The following is a 21408-nucleotide window of genomic DNA, read 5'->3' on the forward strand; positions in this document are numbered from 1 at the left end:
ACTGAAGAGTAAAGTAGTTAAAAATACATGAGGTGTGGTTGAGGCATGTGGTTAGTGGCTGTCATCAATCATGCCCTCATCGGTCATACCCAGGGTGGAGTTGACTCCTTTCAGGAACATGGGGGAACTTGGAATCATGGAGAAGGCATAAGAGGGCTGGTCTTAGTTTAGTTCAAATTTGACCCTTACACATGCAAGATATGCTAGGGATAGAATATCTATTCACAGTACAAAATTGGCCCAGAATTAGTGTCACCAAGAAGGGAACTTTAGACTTACACAGTTTCAGACAACACATTAAAACTAAACTTAGCAGATTGCTATTGGTCTGCTTTTGATGACATTTCAAACATCTGAACTATGTGGGGAAGATAGGAAAATTCTCCTCGTTTCAAAGCACATCATCTACGTAAGATAATTCTCATGCTCAAACTGGAACAATACATTACAGCAAACGGTGAAGATTCTGCGGCTGCAGCTAGTAAAGCTGATAGCAACAAGATCTGAAAAAAGCAAGGCGGTGGTGATGCACATCTCAAATCCCAGCATTCGGGAGGCAGAGGCAGGCAGGTCTCTGTGACTTAAAGGCCACGCTGGCAGACAGGGTGAGTTCCAGGACAGCCAGGGCTACACAGAGAAACCCTGTCTCCAAAAAAACAATATAGGCCAATTTCCTTAGTAATGTTTTATGTTTTGGAAAATATAGATATTTTCATTAAAATTCCATTGATATTAGTATTCAGAAATGTATGGTTACTCTTAAATTAATAAATATTTTTGTTAATTTCTAATACATCCTTAGGATATACCAATATTGGGAAGAATACACTGTTCAGAACTTATTTTACAAGATAAAAAATAATATTTACATTGGCACATAGCATTTTTTAAGATTTTAACTTCTTTACTGTTTCTTTGTGACTTTCCCATCATGTACTATAATTCTGTTTACCTCCTGGTCACCCATATCCTCCCCTCACCCCTTCAGTGCCCCCCCAAAAGAAAGCAAAACAAGCAAGCAAAACAAAAATAAGAACAAAGCAAAAAAACAAACGAACAACAAACTCTTTGATTCTCCTTCTTTCCCTGGTGGGATTGGGAGCCTTGGTGTGTCATGTAGAACAGTCCCATCAGCTATACTAGCAAATGCTCATTGCAATGAGTCACTGGTCTGGTTCAAGGCCTCTGGTTTCTGGTACACCATCATCACTGGAGCCTCACCAAAACTCCTCTGAGCTATCTATCCTGTGACTGTCACAAGTCTTGAATATCCTGTATGTTTTGTTCCACAGGGCCGGTCCTTCCGTGAGCTCAAGCAGGTCCTAGATGGGGTAGATGCTAGCTAGGGTGGGCCAACCCAAGGCCCTGCTGTGGGTCAGTCCAGGGCACTGGGGCCACCCACCTCAGGCAAGGAGGTGGAATCAGCTCCACTCCACCCATGCCCTCAGGGTCGATTCACCTTGCCTGTGGTGAGGGATGGGGCCATCTCTCCCAAGTGCACAGTCCAGCTCTCCCAGGAAGATTGGGGCCAGTTCTATTGCTGCAGTGTCCAGCAAGAGGCAAGGCCAGTTTTCCCCAGACCACCGAAGTGTGGGGCCGGCTCAGCATGACCCTCTGATTTCATCTCTCATGGTTCCTAAAGCCTCCTGGAGTGACACAGGTCACAGTCATCAACACAGACCAGCTGCAGATAGCTGGACCATGGACACAGACATGGCCTTTGGCAGCAACTTGGGCCCAGATTACATCCTACCTCTGGGTGGAAACGCTGTCGACTCAGGTCAGGATGGTTCTGGCAGCAGCTTGGCTCCCAGACACCACCAAGGCCTCAAGTTGCAGCCCCAACCCTAGGCTTCTATAAAACCTTTGGTGGCAATAGGGGACTCGGACACCAACCTGAATTTAGGTGGCTAACCTGACCCTGGCATCCTCACAGCCCTTGGCAGCAATAGGAGACACACACACAAATCCAGACCCTGGCCTCTATAGGGCCACAGACCCAGACATGGCCCTCGGCAGCAGCCCCGAGTGGCAGATCTGTATGGCTCCTGCTATGGCATGGTCCCCAGACTCCAACAAGGCTGCAGGCTGTGGTCCAGATCCTGGGGTCTCTGATGTGGGCCCTAGTGGCCACCTGGGCCACAGACTTCAACAAAGACCCCAGCTGCAACTGGACCAGGAACCCAGAAGTGGCCTTGGCCGTAGCCTGACTAGATAGCGCCACAGCCCTGGGTAGCCCCCAGACCTCCCTGACAGCCTGCTCCTCGCTGGTTTCATTCTTCCTTTCGGCCTCTCTCCACAGCGCACGAAGCATCCTACTTGTCTTTCTCTCCCACTTCTCCACCACATACTTGTTTGTCATACAGGACCAATGGATGTTGAGAACCCCAGCTGGCTGTCCCCGTCTGCGCAGAATCTGCGCATGGTGCTATTCTTAGCGGAACTGGCCTTCTTTCTATTTTCTACTCGCTGCCCTCAGAACAGGCTTTGTAGCATTGGAGAAACCGTGGAACCCCTTCAAATATTCTTTTCGAAATACTCCCCACCCTGCTGTCGACATGGATCGACACGTTTCTGTCAGCCTGTACCTGGGGAATCAATAGTTCTGTTCTTGATCAAAATTCATACAGGTTGGGGGGGGGGCTGGAAAGAACAGGTTTGCAAGTGGCGCTCCACTTTATCCAGCCCTTCCCAGACGCCTAGCAGATGTGCTGCACAGCTCTAAGAAAGGTCTGGCAGCACTTCGGGATCAATTAGGTTCTTTCCCTGTCACCAGAGAGCGGTGTGGGTGGGGCTGGCCTTGGTGGTTTTCCCTGACACCGGCTGCTTCTAAGTGAAGCCAGCTCCTGGCCATAGGGTACCACCTCCCTTACCCATCGCTGGGCTGAGACTCACTGGTCAGGAGAGTACTGTGTGCACCTCCAAGAGTCGGATTCTGTTCCCCAGGACAGACTCCTGGGTGTATTTCAAGTGTGAAGAACTGTGTGCAACCAGCAGCCAAAGCAGCAATGTCTCCCACTCCTGACCTCTTTGATTTAGATGATCTTTTTCCAGATGAAATTTCAGTTGACTAATTAAAACTGAATGCATTTTGAACATATTAGGGTGCAAACACAGACACCTCAAAAGGAGACTGGCTGCTGCAATCCACCTACCCAGGGAGCTATGTAGTGCCTGAATGGCTCCCACCTATGGGGATCCCAGAAGTTTCTGTGAAACACAAATGGGACCAGACCAGAAAAAGACACTCAGAACTGTCAAACGCTTAGCCCTGGTGGCTGTAACATAAGCCTGCTGCTAACAGGAGACCTCTGAAGCCACCTAATCCCAGCCGGGTTCCCACTCTGCCGTGGACACCTAGGTCCCGGGATCAGATGTCCCAAAGAAAGGGGCTATTCTGTTCATGAGGGCTGCCGGCAGGACCAGGAGCAACACTGAGACATTCCTTGTCTTATTTGTACTTCTGTCTTTGGACGGGTGCCTGGCTCTGGTTGATGCCGCAGTGGGGTAGCTGACAGGAGTAGGTAGCTCATGTCTGCCTTACATGTTATATGGACCATGTCCCACTTGCTAGAGTTCAAGAAGCCTGTCAGGACTGCATCCTCCGACCCCCCCTCACAAGACTCACACAGAAAGGAAGGTAAACCCTGCTGGTCCTTCCCCACACAGACCATGGGCACCACCATCATGTTTCAATATGCAGCCCATGAAACCTTGTGTTCCCGAGGCCTGGAGGATCACAGTGTCAGGGAAGGAAGACCCACTTAGGAGGACAGTCCTGAAGGAAAGATTCATGCCCTGGAGTGGGCTGGAGGCCATTTCAGCAAAATTCCAAATCTCTGGACTTATTGAGCCAACAGCCAGCATCACCCTGTGCCTGTGCCCTGTGAACCCTGTCTCTGGCCCTGCCCTAACCCATGTTGGCTAAGTGACTTCAAGAAATTAATGCAGGGGGCCGCCAAGATGGCTCAGTGGTTAAGAGCATTGCCTGCTCTTCTGAAGGTCCTGAGTTCAATTCCCGGCAACCACATGGTGGCTCACAACCATCTGTAATGAGATCTGGTGCCCTCTTCTGGCCTGCAGGCATATATGCAGACAGAATATTATGTACTTAATAAATAAATAAATATTTAAAAAAAAAAAGAAAAGAAATTAATGCAGGCCAGTGAGATGACTCAGCAGGAAAAGGCGCTCACTGCCAAGCCTGGCAACTTGACAATCCCTGGGACCCACACAGCAGAAGGAGAGAACTAACCTTTGAAAGCTGCCCACTGACCCCAATGCACACACACAATAAATAAATAGAAACAAACAAACAAGTAAGTAGGATTCATGATTTTCTCAAGACAGTGAGCTCTTTCACTAGACTGAGTTGCTAGTATCCATAAAACATGGCTGCCCTGCACATTTGACCATCTCCTCAGCTGCTACTCACTTTTCTGATGGTTCCGGTCACATTGGCTACCAGAAATCCAGGTCACAAAGACCAGAAGACCAAAGAGGAAAGAGAAGCCAAGGAATAAAACATTCATCCAGCAAAGACAAACCCAGAAAGCAGCACCTAGACTTATAATCATTCCAAACCCAGATTCCTAAATACCAGTGTAAGAATGCAGTCAGCAACAGCGAGGGCAATATGGCACTACCAGGGCCCAGCTATCCTACAACAGCCAGACATGCACATTCCAACAAAGCTGAAGCATAATAAAATGACCTTTAAAGGTCATTTTAAGGTCATAAACAACTTTATGACCTTGATGATAGAAGTCCTTAAAGAGAAAATGAATAAATCCCATAGAGAAATCTGGTAAAACACAAATAAACAAATGGAGGAAATGAATAAATCAATCAAAGAAATAAATACATGACAAGAAATTCAAGAACAAACAAACAAACCGGCAAAAGAAATTATTCAAGACCTGAAAATGTGAATGGAAGCAATAAAGAAAACAAAAACTGAGCAGATTCTGGAAATGGAAAAGCATCACCAAAAGAATACAAGAGATGGAAGAGAGAATCTCAGGCATATCATAGAATAGGAGATACGATAGAAGAAATGGCTACACTGGCCAAAGAAAATGTTCAATATAAAAAAATTCCTGACACAAAGCACTCAGGAAATCTGGGACACTATGAAGGACCAAACCTACAAAAGGCTGCAAAGGAAAAAAGACCAAGTAACATATAAAGGCAGACCTATCAGAATTACACCTGACTTTTCAATTTCAATTTTCAACTTTTCTCAATGGAGACTCTAAAATCTAGAAGAACTTGGAAGATGTGCTGCAGACTCTAAGAGACTACAGATACCATCCCAGACTACAATATCCTGTAAAAGTTTCAGACACAATAGATGGAGAAACCAAGATATTTCAAGACAAAATCAAATTTAAACAATATCTATGCACAAATCCAGCCCTATAGAAGGTACTAGAAGGAAAACTCCAACCCAATGACATTAACTACACTCAAGAAAACACAAGCAATAAATAATCTCACACCAGCAAAACCCAACAAAGCTAAATACACACCACCACCACTACCACCAAAATGACAGGAATTAACAATTATTGGTCAGTAATATCTCTCATTATCAATGGGCTCAGTTCCCCAAACAAAAAGACATAGGCTAACAGAATGGATATGAAAACAGGATCCATCTTTCTGTATGCAAGAAATACACTTCAACATCAAAGACAGAGTAAAGGCTTGTAAAAAGATTTTACAAAAAGCCTTTACCTCAGAGTAAAGGCTTGTAAAAAGATTTTCCAAACTATGGACCTGAGAAGCAAGTTGATGTAGCTATCCTAATATCTAACAAAATAGACTTCCAACCAAAATTAATCAAAAGTGATGAAGAAGGGCATTTCATACTCATTGAAGGAAAAATCCACCAAGATATTTCAATTCTTAACATCTATCTATGGCATATTTCTCATCAGGACCATCTGCTCCCCAGTAAAGACACAGTGACTTTTTATTAATTATGAAAGCTCAGTCAATACCTTAGACTTGTTTCTAATTAACTCTTGTAAATTAATTTAATTAAATCAATCCATTTCTTTTAATTTACTTTCTGCCTTGTGACTTTATTACCTCACCTCTGTATTGCCCATTCTGCTTGCTCTGCATCCCTGGTGTCTCCACCGTCTTCTACCCAGAATTCTCTCTGACCCCAAAATCCTGCCTAACTCTGGCTATTTAGGTTTTTATTAAAGCAATCAGAGTGACACATCTTCACTGTGTATGAAAAGATTATTCCACAACATTTCCCCCATTTGGTCTAACTAAAAAGTAAAGGTTTTAACTAGAAAATAGTAAAACTATATACAATAAGAACAATTATCAAGAATTGTCTAAATAGAAAGGAAAGGTATTAACTCTAACAAATGAAATTATATACAATATGAACAATTATTAAGTAAGATTTACATTTACAATGTCCTGTCCATTTGTATTTGGCATATTTGGAGGAAATACTTTATTATTTATCTTATACTGATAAATTTAAAGTTTTATACCTAAAACATTTTTATTATAACCTATTTTTATCACCAACCCAAAACTATCCCTTAGACTTCAAAACATTTTTAGATAAACAATTTAAGTTTTTATGTCTCTCAATCTTATAATCAACAAAAGACCCATAAACTCAGGGAAACTGAATAGTCAACTACTGAACCACACCTGGATCAAGGAAGAAATAAAGAAAGAAATTTAAGAATCCCTAGAATCAGTGAAACTAAATGTGCAACACACCAAGAATTATGGGACACAGTGAAAGTGGCGCTAAGAGGAAAGTTCATAGCACTAAGAGCTGACATAAAGCAAACCGGGAGATCTCACAGGAGCAAATTAACAACACTCCTGAAAGATCTAGAACGAAAAAAAAGAAAACACATGCAAAAGAAGTAGATAACAGGAAATAATCAAATTGACAGCTAGAATAAATAAAATAGAAACAAAGGGAACAAAAGATGGAGGCTTCTGTCCCACTGGACTTGCAATAAACACACAGAAGCTATATTATTTACAATACTGTTTGGCCAATAGCTTAAACATATTTCTAGCTAGCTGTTATATCCTAAACTAGCCCATCTCCATTAATCTGTGCATCACCACGAGGTCGTGGCCTACCTGCAAAATTTCAGTGGGCTCTGATGGAGGCATTTGTCTCCTGCAGACAGCTACATGGCTTCTCTCTAACTCTGCCTACTCTCTCTATATATCTTTTTCAGCCTGGCCTTACTCTGTTAAGCCATTGGCCAAAAGCAGCTTCTTTATTCATCAATAAAACATATTCACAGCATATATCACCTTCCACATCACAGAACAATATGAAGAATCAATGAAACAAAAAGTTGGTTCTTTAAGAAAATCAACAAGATAGACAAACCCTTATTCTAACTAGCTAAAAGACAGAGAGAATACCCAAATTAACAAAACCAAAAATGAAAAAGAAACATAAAAACAGACACTTAAGAAATCTAAAGAATCATTAGGTCATATTTCAAAAACCTATACTCCACCAAATAAAATTCCAAAAGAAATTAATAATTTTTAATAGATACCACTTATCAAAATAAAATCAAGGTCAGATGAACAATTTAAATAGACCTATAATCCCTAATAAAAAGCAGACATTAAAAATTTCCCAACCAAAAAAATAAAAGCCCAGTGCTATATGGTTTTAGTGTATAATTCTACCCAACTTTCAAAGAAGAGCTAATACCAATATTCCTCAAGTTGTTCCACACACTAGAAACAGAGGGAACATTGCCAAAATAAATTTATGAGACCACAGTTATCCTGATACCAAAACCACACAAAGATTCAACAAGGAAAGGGAATTACAGACAAATCTACTTCATGACAAATGATGCAAAATACTCAATAAAATACTTGAAAACAGAATACAAGAACCCATCAAAAAGATCAACCACAATGGCCAATAAGTGTTCATCCCTAAGATACAGGGACAGTTCAATATACAAAAATATGTCAATGTAATCCACCATATAAACAAACTTGATGTGGGAGTGTCATATATCAATCTGTTGATTTCATTGGTTAAGTTATAATAAACCAACTGCTTGGCCTCAGCTTAGAACATAGATGGGAGGAGTAAACAGAATAGAATTCCGGGCGGAAGAGGAAGTGAGGTCAGACTCTGCTCTGCTCCCGGAGAGACCCGACAGCTCTGCTGGAGCAGAGACGCCATGCTCAGCTCTCCCAGGCAGCTGCAACCCACGATGGACTTAGGCTAGAATCTTCCCGGTAAGCGCACCTTGGGGTGCTTACACACATCATTAGAAATGGGCTAGTCCAGGTGCGAGAATTAGCCTGTAAGGGCTAGAGTTCATGGGCCAAGCAGTGTTTAAATGAATACAGTTTCTGTGTTGTTATTTCGGGCATGAGCTAGCAAACGGCCGGGGTGATGGGGACGCAGCCCCGCCACTTCTTATTTCAACACAAACTGAAAGAAAAGACACATAAGCAAAACATTAGACACTAAAAAGTGTTTGACAAAATCCATCACCCCTTCATGATAAAAAGTCTTGGAGAGATTGCATATCTAAATATAATGAATGCAATTTACAGCAAGACTATAGCCAACATCAAATCAAATGAAGAGAAACTCAATGCAATTCTACTAAAATCAGGATTGGTGTGGGATAATTGTATTCTGTCAATTATATTTAAAGTAAATGCTGACTGGTCAGTAGCCACGCAGGAAGTATAGGTGGAACAACAAGACAGGAAGTAGAGGCGGTTCAATAAGAACAATATTCTGGGAAGAAGGAAGCTCTTTCTGCAGTTGTGAGCCTGCCACAGAATAAGCAAGATGTGATTGCCTCGCTGAAAAAGGTACCAAGCTATGTGGCTAGCATAGACAAGAATAATGGGCTAATATAAGTTATAAGAGTTAATAAGAAGACTGAGCTAGTGGGGCAATCAGTTTATAGTTAATGTAGACCTCTGTGTGATTTAAATGACTGTGGGAACCGGGCAGGACAGAAAACTCAGACAACATTGGATCATCTGGACCATCTACTCCTATCAGAGATTTTTCAGGAGGTCTTCCTTGATCAAACCTCATTTTTCTTAACCCAGAATGAATCCACAGTCTCTTATTTTATGTGGAAACAAAAGCAAACTTTTTCTCCAAAGTAACCTATCTTTTTTCCCCCCCGAGACAGGGTTTCTGTGTGGCTTTGGACCCTATCCTGGAACTAACTCTTGTAGACCAGGCTGGCCTTGAACTCACAGAGATCCACCTGCCTCTGCCTCCCTAGTGCTGGGATTAAAGGTGTTCACCACCACCGCATGGTCAAAGTAACATATCTTTTGACTTAAATTTTGTCAAAGCATTTTCAAAATATATGGGTTGGATTAATCCAGCAGCACTTATAATCAAATCTTTACAATGCACAAAAGCATTCTCCCACAGCATTCTTCATCCTGTCACAAAGACACCTGCTCAACTATGTTCATAGCAGCTTTATTCGTTATAGCCAGATGTCCCTCAATGAAGAATGAATAAAGAAAGAGTGGTACATTTGCATAATGGAGTAATATTCAGCTGTTAAAAACAATGACATTATGAAATTTGCAGGCAAATGGATGGAACTTGAAGAAACTTATCCTGAGTGAGGTAACTCAGATCCATTGAGACAAACATGGTATGTATTCACTTTTAAGTAGATATTAGCTGTAAAGTAAAAGATAATCATGCTATAGTCTACAGACCCAAGGAGGCTAAACAAAAAGAAGGGCTTAAGGGGGAAAACAAGAATCTCCCTTGCAAGGGAAAATAGAAGAGATTTTATTGGTGTACTGGGACAGGTGGGACTAGGAACAGAAGGGATCAACTCACTGGAAGAAAATGCTAGGAGAAACAACTGGAATTAGGGGGCATTTTGGGGGCCAGGTTTCCACCTAGTGCAATGGAAAGTCCATGGATTCTAGGAGAGTGACCCTAACAGAGACTCCTAGTAATGGGGGACATGGAGCCTGAACCAAGTGGAGGGATTAGGACACCAACCTAGCCACTAAATCTACAACCTACAGCGTGTCCTGCCTTGCAGAGCATTCTGGGACTGGAGCCTAGCAGAGACCTCATCAAAGAGAAGGGAGAGACTTCATCCAGCAGTGGATGGGAGCAGCGCAGAGTCTCATAGCCAAGCACTGGGAGGAGCTCAGGAAGTCTTGCAGAGCAGGGGAAGGAAGGATCAGAGGAACCAGAGAGGACAGGGACACCATGAGAACATGGCCCACTGAATTAACTCACTGGGACTAATGGGGGCTTGCAGAGATCAGCAGCCTGTAAGGATCTCACCTAGGTCCTCTGCGTGTATGTTATGACAGAGTAACTTGGTGTGCTTGTTGGACTCAACAGTGTGAGCGGGGAGGCAGGGTGGTATTGTTGACTCTTTTGCCTACTTATGGGTTGCCTCATTCAGCTTTGATGCATATTATGCCCTGTTTGGTTGATCTCCATCTTCTAAGATGAGAGAGGTCTTCTCTCATCTGAGGGGAGAGGAGGGGGTATGGATTGGGGGACGGGAAACGAGTAGGGATGTAACATATGAGAGAAAAATAATAATTTTAAAAATTAGTAAAAAGAAAGAAAAGGGAGAAAGAAGGAAGGAAGGAAAACCTAACGGAGTTAGGCATTTTCTCTTAAGGTGGATTTCACTATAGCACCCAGAAATCCAATGTCTTTAGGAAAGAGAAGTAAGGAGTCAGTTAGGAATTGTAGCTCACTACACCCATCTGCGCTCTATGCGCTACCATACAGTTTGTGAACCTGGCAAGGGGCCTGGAGATTTAAACACACAAAAAGACACACAGACAGTTTAAACACACAAAGACACACAGACAGAGCCACGAGTCATCTTTGAAACAGGAATGCCCCAAGAATGCCACCTTTATTGTGTCCAGAAGCAGCTTATATAGGGATCCTTAACTGATAGCCACACCCCAGCCAAACCCACCAGAAACCACTCCCCTGCCATCAGGAACTTCTGAGGGTTTTGTGCTCAGAGCAGCTGCAAACATTTTAAGTTGTTTACCAGAAATTAAGAATCTGGGGGCTTCACGGCTCCCAACAAGGAATATCACCCTCAATGAGGAGAGAGTTTGTTCTTGTGGATTCCTGATAGTAAGCTATCCTTGCACACAGTTACCAGGCAAGATGATCCTGTTATCAGAAGCTCCACCAAGGCCCTGGGGACAAGTTCAGGCAGTGCTGGGTGGTGTCCAAACAGGACTTGATCCACACGTCGGCAGATCGCAGCATTCCAGTCCACGTTATCAGAGAAACTCCTTAGAGACCATCCGGTAGCATTTAGATTTTAGGATGATAGAGGAATAGTTAGATTTTAGAGTTATTCTGATACATGCATCTCAATCAGATGTGGTTATTTTTCTATTATTTTGTTTCTAGTTTGATTTATACAACATTTCATTCTCAATTGTAAAATATGAAAATATAATCTTTATACTAAGTATTTATTAATGTGATACTTGAAAAATTAGAATGAATTCTAGTGTTCTGTGGACCTGGACTATAGTGAACTTACTTTGAAATAATCTGGTCTTTTTTAACATTTCTTTTAAGTTTTACACATTATATCTAATTTGACTGTTTTTGCCCAATTGCTGAAGGGTTCTCTAGTGTCTCTTGAATATTGAGATTCCCCTTCCCCCTTGATAATGAGAAAATAATTTCTTTTAAAGGAGCTTCTGGATATCTTCCTTTTTCTTTTTAATTTATAGGTTATTTCTGAGATTTTCTACTTATCTTTGACCATAGTTAAATGCTGAAGCCTCAGAAGGCAAACTGGATACTGAGGGTCCGTGGAGCTGCAGAGAAGCATCACTTGGGCGCTGCCTCTGCCACGGTGCATATGAGTTCTCCAGTGTGCCGAGATTTGCTGGGACATTTTGTTAGACGCACATAACGTGCTTTACTTACCCCTGCTGCCCTCTTTACCCTTGTTTGTCCTTGTTAGCTTTAAAGGTACTTGCTCAAGAAACACAAGTATGTGCAAAAAGCTGCTTTTTTTTTCCTTCTCCTTCCCCGTGCTCTCACACAAATTTGCTTTGCAATTACCCTAAAAAAGAAGAGAGAAATAATGTGGATCTTGGCTGCCGGCTGGAGCATGCGCAGAGCTCAACAGCCCCCCCCCCCCCAAGGTCCAAATCAGGAGCAGAAGGAGAGAGAGCACGAGCAAAGAACTCAGGACCGCGAGGGGTGCACCCATACACTGAGACAATGGGGATGTTCTATCAGGAACTCACCAAGGCCAGCTGGCCTGGGTCTGAAAAAGCCTGGGTCAAAACTGGTCTCGCTGAACATAGCGGACAAGGAGGACTACTGAGACCTCAAGAACAATGGCAATGGGTTTTTGATCCTACTGCACCTATTGGTTTCGTGGGAGCCTAGGCAGTTTCGTGGATGCTCACCTTACTAGACCTGGATGGAGGTGGGTGGTCTTGGACTTCCCACAGGGCAGAGAACCCTGATTGCTTTTTGGGCTGACGAGGGAGGGGGACTTGATTGGGGGAGGGGGAGGGAAATGAAAGGCGATGGCGGGGAAGAGACAGAAATGTTTAATAAATAAATAAATTAATTAAAAAAAAGAAAAAAAAAGAATATCACGGACGAAGGCAGAAAAACCAAGGCCCAGACCTGTCTCTGAGTCAATTTAGGAAGGATGCTATGACACGTTTTTAAGGGTTTGTTGACTGGATTTACAACTGTTAAATACTGAGACAGATGGGCTAGAGTCCCCTGCTAACAATTCTGTCCCTCACCCTCCACACGGGTTAGGAGTAGATCTGGGTACAGAGTGGCTTCATTCAAAATGAGTTCAGAATGTTTTGAAGCTTGAAAGAAGTATTGGGGTGATGTGTAGAAAACTGGGTCTGGAGAAAGATTGTTGTGGAAATGTGGGCATGAGGAAGCCTTACTCTTTTGGGACCCACTGACACATGTTCTATAAACTTGTTATTTCCCTGATTCAGTGCTCGCCTCTTTCCTAGTTCTTTTGGGGGTTCCCTTGGTATATTAGTCAAATCTTATATGGAAAAACTGCCATGGGCCTTGGCTAAATTGAGAGTCTAAAGAGGCTGAGGGCCAGCGGTGGATCTAATTAGCCAGGGAGCCGAATCTGAAGCCTTAGGACAGAGCAGGCCGAGCAACCTCAACATTTTGCAGCTCTGCTACCTAGATGGCCTGCATGACCTATCGAGGACCCGGCAGCTTCAGGAAGGCATAGCCCGCCTGTGCCCGACCCTTGAGCCAATAGCACATAGCGACTTATCCAAGGCAATCACATCGCATTGGTTGATGGAGTTAACAAATGTTGTCGAGAATGTTAATAAAACGCTCAATGAATTGTTAGATAATTATTTTTAAATGTCTAAATAGTTACTATATTAATAATACAAATATCAACAATGTGCTGTGATGATCTAAATACAATATGCATAATAGACTATAAATAAAATTCTTACTTAGTTAAAATATTAAATGATTTAAAAAGTTTTATTACATATAGTTAAACTTAATTTAGTCTTAGAAAGTTTGACCACTGGATGTTTATTTGACTCTGTCTTATGATCCAGGGACGTGTTTTGAATGTGAACTGTCCCCATTGGCTCTTGTGTTTGAACACTTGGCCCCTAGTTGGTGAAACTGTTTGGAGAAGTTATGAAGCCTTTGCTGAAGAAATAATGTCACTGGGGACAAACTGAGGGCTCATAAACTCACCTCCCTTCCTGTCCCTATCCTGATGAAATTCATCTCTCTGCTTCCTGCTTCTGCTCTCAAGCCACTATGAACTGTATCTCTCTGCAACTGTCAGCCAAATTAACCCTTTCTGCCTTAAATTGCTTCAGGTCATGGCGTTTTACACAGCAACAGAACAGTAACTAATAGCAAGCTCTCATGTTCAAAGACTGAGAAGGGGGAGATTGTTTATGCTAAGGTCAAGTGCGTCCACCCTAATGCTCCCCCAACCCCTCACATGCTTTTACCTTGTGGAAAATTTTCAACTTGTTTGCAGTGTCTTTGATATGGCTTTCATCCCTTGACACGTTGATCTTGTGTCTGCAGAAGGAATTCATCCACCAAGATAGCAAAAGCTGTGCCTCTTGGACAGATCTGCCGAGGAAGATTGCATTGGGCTGTTTCTAGTTAAACATTCATTTCAAGTTCTTTAGAAATTACCGAGCCCGTCCTTGTGCCTACTGTTAACAGCGCTCTTCTGCTAGCAAAGTATCTTCTCAGTGGGACTGGCAGTGATGGGAGAGAGACTTCCTGGAAAGTGATGGGAGGGAGCCCTCATGAAGCAGAACCCTCACGCCCTTCCTGCCTCAGTGAGGTCTCACTCTTGTGAAACTAGATTAATTACCCTTGAGAGTGAGTCTCACCAAATCAAGTTTGACTTTCTCAGCTCTCTCTTGCCTCCTCCATTGTCATGGGACTCTTCCACTTTCTGCTGTGAATTCCAACAGTATGCAGGCCTCATTAGATATGGTCTCTCAATGTGGAACGTCCCTGGCTCATAAGACAGAGTCAAATAAACATCCTACCATTATAGATTACCTAGATTCTCTGTTATAGCCACAGAAAACAGACTAAGACAACTATACATTTCATCTCTAGCCAGAATGCACTGATGTATCCTGTCTCTGTAGAAGGCAGGCCATAAGCCAATCTGATGCACTCATACACAAATGATAAAATATATGGGCCAATGAATAGAATTGAGAGTCCAGAAACAACACCAAATATCTATGACTAATCAACAATACCAAGACTTCAGAATGCAGAAGAATAGTCTTCCCCACCAACGGACAGACACCATTGTTGTTCTTTTTTTAAAAAATGCTGCAAGATCCCCACGGCAGTAGGCAGCAGAAATGCTATAGGTCCCAAATGGTGGTAGCGGGCCATGTGGTGGCAGGCAGCGGGCCCTGGGAGCAGCCCGTGCCAGGCAGAGATAGCTGCTGGTCTCAGAGCAGTGGTGGCGCACCATGCGGCAGCAGGCAGTGGGTCCCAGGCAGAGATGGCTGCTGGTCCCTGAGCAATGGCTGGTCCCAGGCAGGGAGACACTTGGCGGGCGGGCAGAAGACAGAAACATGGATAGACATGACATGTAGGGTGAGGTTGAATGTTTATTGTGGGGGTTATGGAGGAGGAAAGGTGAAGGGGGGGGACAGAGAACGAGGGAGGGAGGGAGAGAGAGAGAGAGAGAGAGAGACAGAGACAGAGAGAGAGACAGACAGACAGAGAGAGAAAGAGAGAGAGAGAGGAGAGGAGAAAGAGACAGAGAAGGGGGAAGCAGAGACGTGGGGAGAGAGGCAGAAGTGAAGCTGCCTCTCCGAGAGGAAGATGGAAAAGAGAGAGCTCAGGCTGGAAGCTGAAGATCAGCCTGCCTCAGGGGATGGGGAGGGAGTGGAGTGGGAATGGCTTATCTCTTAAAGAGACAGAAAACCATAACAACCATGACCACAGAAACTCTTATGAAGAAAACATTTTGTTGAGGCAGCTTCGTTTACAGTTTCAGAGGTTCAGTCTATTATCATCATGACACGAAGCATGGCAGCATGCAGGCAAATGTGGTGGGGGCTCCATCTTGGCTTGCAGGCAACAGGAAGTTGACTGATGGGAACACTCAGGAAAGCTTGAGCAAAAGAAACCTCAAAGCCTCCCTCCACAGTGACACATTTCCTCCAACAAAGACATACCTCCAAATAGAGCCACTCTCTGAGGGCCATTTTCTTTCAAACCACCCTACCTGGTTCATAGTATATAAAAAGATTAATTCAGATAGATCAGAGATCTAAATCTGGAAGCTGGAACTATGAAACTCTTGGAAGAAAACAAGCACCTGGGACGGTGCACAGCCGTGGGTGTGCACTACCTGGCATGGTGGACATGAAAATCAATAGCACAGTAAGTGTCAGCATTCAGGCATCTGTACTGGCCTGCCCTTGGAGTCCTCTGCTTCAGTCACTAAGAGCACCTTCTGTGCATATTTTCTATAATCTCTTTTAAAGGTTGGCCTTACCCACCTCCCGTCTCTTTCTCATTCCCCTCTCCTCTCCTCTCCTCCTCTCTCTTCTTTTCTTTTCTGCTAGTCCTGTCCCCAGAAGCCCGTCTTCTCCGCCCCCCCATTTCCACATTCCCTTTCCTCCAAGAAAAAGCACCTCCATGTGAGCCCTGTCTCATGGCGCCCTTCCTTCACTCTCTGTTTTTTAAATTACGATATTGGTTCCCTGATAGGGAGAGGATTTCCTGGCACTTCCTCCTGCCTGCAGGCGGTTTGAGGCATGCCAGGACTCTGGAACCTGGTTCATAAACACAGCATCACTTCTCTGGATTGCTGGGTCCCTCCACCCAACACCAGCACAATTGGTGAGCCCCTCCCACTCCCCACATCTGGCTATTTCCCATGAGTGAGTGCTTGTCTCTCAAGCATGGTTTCTCACCTTTTGGCTTTGTTAAGCCCTGGTACCAGGCAACCACACCCTCTCAGACTCAGAGCCCTTCGCCCCTGACCTTTGCTTGACAACTCTTTGGGCAGCCTGTGCCTTTCTCCTTTCTCGGACCCTCAGGCCCTTTGGGCTTTGGCCTTGGCCCCGCCCCTTGATTGACGAATCACTGAGCAGCTTGCGCCTTTCTCGCTTGGTTCTCACTTGATAAAAGTCGTTGGATCTGGTTCTACCTCATTCATGGGGAATAAGTCTACCAAAAATCCGCTTCCTGGCACTTTATAACCTGATATTTTATGGGACCTTTGCAATATTCTGCCAGTGATCACGATAGAGGAAAGAAGGTGTCACCCTTTCACTCTTCTGCTTTCCCCTCCCCCAATAAACCTCTTTCATAAATTCTGTTGTGTGCATAAAGCTAGTCACTTTATGCTGTGACCTCCCTGCTACACCCTCAATAGATCTACTCTCAACTACCTGCAACAAATCTGTTCGTTCACTGGAGACTTCGCCTTCCATTCAATACCAGCAACTGGTTCTTTGGCGGGGCTACCTGCCTCTGACCATTCCTCTGGATGTGAGACTACATTTCTCCAGGTCTGTCTTCTCCTGGCCCTCTGGCTTTTCTCGAAGTCCTGATACCAGGTGATTGTGTCTCTGTTGTGATCAGAGCCCTTGGCACCTGCTCTGTGTTTGAGGAATCGCTGAGCAGCTGGTGCCCTCTGGAACACAATCCTCTCTGAATTCCTGGGACACTAGGAACTGCAGACCTTTGGAACTGTCACCGTTTATATCTCTTTGCTCCCATTGGGATGGTTTTTGGAGACTCACTATCCCTTATAGCTATTGTTGCAGGACTACCAGCTGTTGACCACGGAGCTAGAGGTACAAGACTACCAAACATGTCCAGATGGTGAGAACCAGCAGCACCCCAGAGGTACTAACTCTACAAAAACTGCCCTCAGTAATCAAGCACCTGTGTTTCCTGGTAGAATGGATAGAAGGAGGGTGTCCGGGTGATGCTGTGGTGGTGGGAAAGGATTGTGTGCTTTAAGCCCTAAGAAGTAGACTTGGATCCACCTTGAACAGCGTTTTGCTAGGGCCAAGCAGTGTCCACAGAGTCTAGAAGTGAAGCAGTCAGATACTCCAGGACATGACCAGCATCCCAGATTTCTCAGGCTCCCCAAAGATGAATGACAACGCCCAGGTTAGCAGAAAATACTCTTGAGAACACGACATCCTCATCCCTGCCTCACCTGATACCCCATTCCAGCTCCTCACCTTTTTATAAAAGATATAAAAGGGAAGGATGTTAGTATTCAGGCATCTGTACTAGCCTGACCTTGTGGTCCTGGAAGGTTATGTTCCCATTAAAAGGTGGGCCTTACCCACCTCCCATCTCTTCACCTCTCTATCTCTCTCTCTCTCTCTTCCTTTACCTTGTCCCTAGGAACTGGTCTGTTTCCCCTTCTCGGCCCCTTCTCTCTCCTTTCTCAATAAACCTCCCATGTGAGTCCTGTTGTATGGTATGGCTTTTCTTCCAAGATCTGGATCTGTAGATGGACAGAACTGGACAACTGAGTGAACAACCAAGACTCAGAAAGAAACCATCAGGTGTTCTCTCTATTTGGAGGCTCTAAGCTCCAAATAGTCAGACGCAAGTATACATTCTGGAGGAATGCAGACACTGGGAAAGCAAAAAGGGACTTGTGTTGGGGCAGGTGAATGAGGGAGCAATGGAGAGAGGAATAGCAGAGTACAAGGGGGGAAATGGAAAAATGGAGAACTCTAATTAGAGAGAGGGGAGGGAGACAAACAGAGAAGGAAGAGGGAGGAGGGTAATAACAGTAAGGATACTGGGAAAGTCATAAGGAATCATAGGATTAATTGTCAACCTAAAATACTTATAATACATGTAAGTCAGTATATAAATATACATTTATTTAAATGAAATTTTACCATCCAGACTGACAATATTCCCTCCAATAGCCAAAGATCATCTGACAAAAAGCCATTGTGGGATATTTGTACACTATGTGAAGACACATTGCTGTGATTGGTGTAATAGAAAGCTGAACAGCCAATAGCTAGGCAGGAGGTATAGGTGGGACTTCCAGACAGAGAGAATCCTGGGAAGAAAAAAGGCAGAGTCACCAGCCAAATGCAGAGGAAGCAGGATGTGCAGGAGGAGAGGTAACAGCCACTAGCCATGTGGCAGGACATAAATCAATAGAAATGCATTAATTTAAGTTATAAGAACTAGTTAGAAACAAGCCTAACCTATAGACTGAGTGTTCATAATTAATAATAAGTCTCTGGGTCATTATTTGTGGGATAACGATCCAGTCTGACAAGAAAGCCTGCTGCAAAACAAACCTCAATACCAGGGATGAGAATCCTCTTTTAAATTGTTGGTCAGAGTTGTCCAAGAGACTTCCAAAACATACAACCAATTGCTATTGACCTGGTTACCTCCCAGAGATGGAATGGAAGTCCCTATTGTTGAAGACACCATACACTTTAGATGTAGGTCCCAGAGGCCCCTGCACTGGAACTACCCTTAAAGTCTTCTTCCTGAGGACCAGCTTTCAGGGTACCAGAAGGCACCTGAAGGAGGGAAGCAAGCCAAGAGTCCTACCCAGCTATGACTCCTATGGACCATAACAATGACCAGTACTACGTGATAATCTTAAGGGTCTAATAGTGTCACAAATTCCTTGGTGGTAACCAGCAGATCATTAATTGGAGTTAAGCCCTACTCAACAAGAGGGAAACTGTGCCTGGTAGTGGAAATCTAGCCAACTCCCCACAGATAGTGAAGTCATGGATCTTGAAAGAGAACCTACAAATGACCGCTTTACCAAAGCAGCACAATGCCTAGCAACAATATTTGTTCTTATACCCTCATATAAGTGTAGTCTTCATTCCTCATCAACAAAACTTCTCTATGAAACAGACAGAGACCACTACAGAAAACCACAACCAATCGAAATGCAGAGTTGTGAAGCTCACTCCCAACAGATACATCTAAAAATATTCCTGCACCTAAGACTCAGGCAACATTGCAGAAAAAGGTACAGAAAGACTGTAAGAGCCAGAGGACCAGGGAGTTTGCTGTGAGGTTGTTTCTTTCAGGAGTGTGAAAAGTTACATCCATAAAATCTCACCAACACAACTGTCCAAATATGGGATGAATGAGGATGACAACGAGGCATGCTGAAGTAGAGGGGGATGCCCGTGAGGTGTCAGTCCTACACAAAGAACAACAGGCAATGAAAGTGTCATAAGAACAGGAGAAATAGTCTTCCTCAGGGAAGAACACACCAACTGATCATGCGCTGACTGCCGCGTGGTCAGTACCATACATACATACATATGTACATACGTACATACATACAAACAAATAGCATTATACAGCCTAAGTAAGTTTTACTTATGTATTTAAGAGTGTGTGTGTATGTGTGTGTGTGTGTGTGAGAGAGAGAGAGAGAGAGAGAGAGAGAGAGAGAGAGAGAGAGAGAGAGAGAGAGAGAGAGAGAGAGAGAGAGAGAGAGAGAGAGNGAGAGAGAGAGAGAGAAAGAGAGAGAGAGAGAGAGAGAGAGAGAGAGAGAGAGAACAATTTAATATGAAAGAAAGCAAGGAGGGCACAGGAAATGAAAGGGGAAATTGATGTACTTATATTACTCTCAGAAATAAGGGAAATGCTTCTAAGACCACAATAAGACACACTTCATATCCACCAGGACAGCTGCTATTAGAAGAAAATGGGAAACGGCAAGTGTTGTCAAAGATCTGGAGAAAAGGAGACCCATGCACACCGCTGGTATGGATAGAAAATGGTCTTAGCACTATGTAAACAATTTAGCAATTCCTCACAAAAGTCAGCATAGGTGTCCCATAGAGTTAGGTCCCCAGAAATACACACCAAAATAACTGAAACAGGTACATAAGTTCTTGTACACAATGCTCACAGTAGCACTGCTAACAATGGCCAAAGGGCAATATAACCCACACGTTCATCAACAAGGTAAGAGAATAAACCAAATATGGTTTATACAGTCGATTCTTGGCTCAATGGATGGTTTGATAAAACACTATGTGTGTATACATGTTCATGTAAGTACACACACGTGAGGGGTTTGTGTGTGTGCATGCGTGTGCATGCACAGGCTGGAAGTCAATGTTAGGTGCCTTCTTCAGTTACTCTCCACCTTATTTATTCATTTATTTATTGGGACAGAGTCTCTCAGTGAAACTGGAGTTTGCCGGTTGGTCTGTACTGGCTGGTTGCAGGCCCAGGGATCCTCCTGTCTCTCTTCGCTTCCCCAGTACAAGGATTACAGGTGTACCACCATGGCTGGCTTTTTATGTGAATGGAGGGGAACCAAATTTAGGTCTTCATGCCTACCAGGCAATCACTCTAGCCACTGATTTAGGGTTTTAGCTCTAGTGTGAAAGCCATACGCATCCATCTGAAAGACTGCAGATGTGGAGTTATCTTCTTTCCCAGGCTTATGTGCAGGAAGATTATCTCTGAAGCCGCTGGGCAGATGCCCATGGCAAACTGTGTAGCACAGCTATGAAGTTATGTACAGTACAAAATTCACGTTCCACTTCATAGAATTCTCACCTTATGGTGTACTTATTGAGACATGGCTGAACTAAAGCTGAGCATATATGTGTACAACACTGTAGTATAAATGAGCTACAGCATTTCAGAACATCACGCAGCACTTGAAATCTCAGCAAACCTCAAAAACATGTTGAGAAAGAACCCAGATTTAAGATATCACCTAATGTAGGATTCTGTTTATACAGCCCATCAAGAGAGCTAAACTCATGAAATCACAAAACCAACTCGAGGCTGGCAGGAGCTCAGCCTGGGTGGCGTAGGGACCA

This window comes from Alexandromys fortis, unplaced genomic scaffold (assembly GCF_014885135.2).
Source record: "Alexandromys fortis isolate MF-2015 unplaced genomic scaffold, M_Fortis_MF-2015_v1.1 scaffold_96, whole genome shotgun sequence".
Lineage (NCBI taxonomy): Eukaryota > Metazoa > Chordata > Mammalia > Rodentia > Cricetidae > Alexandromys > Alexandromys fortis.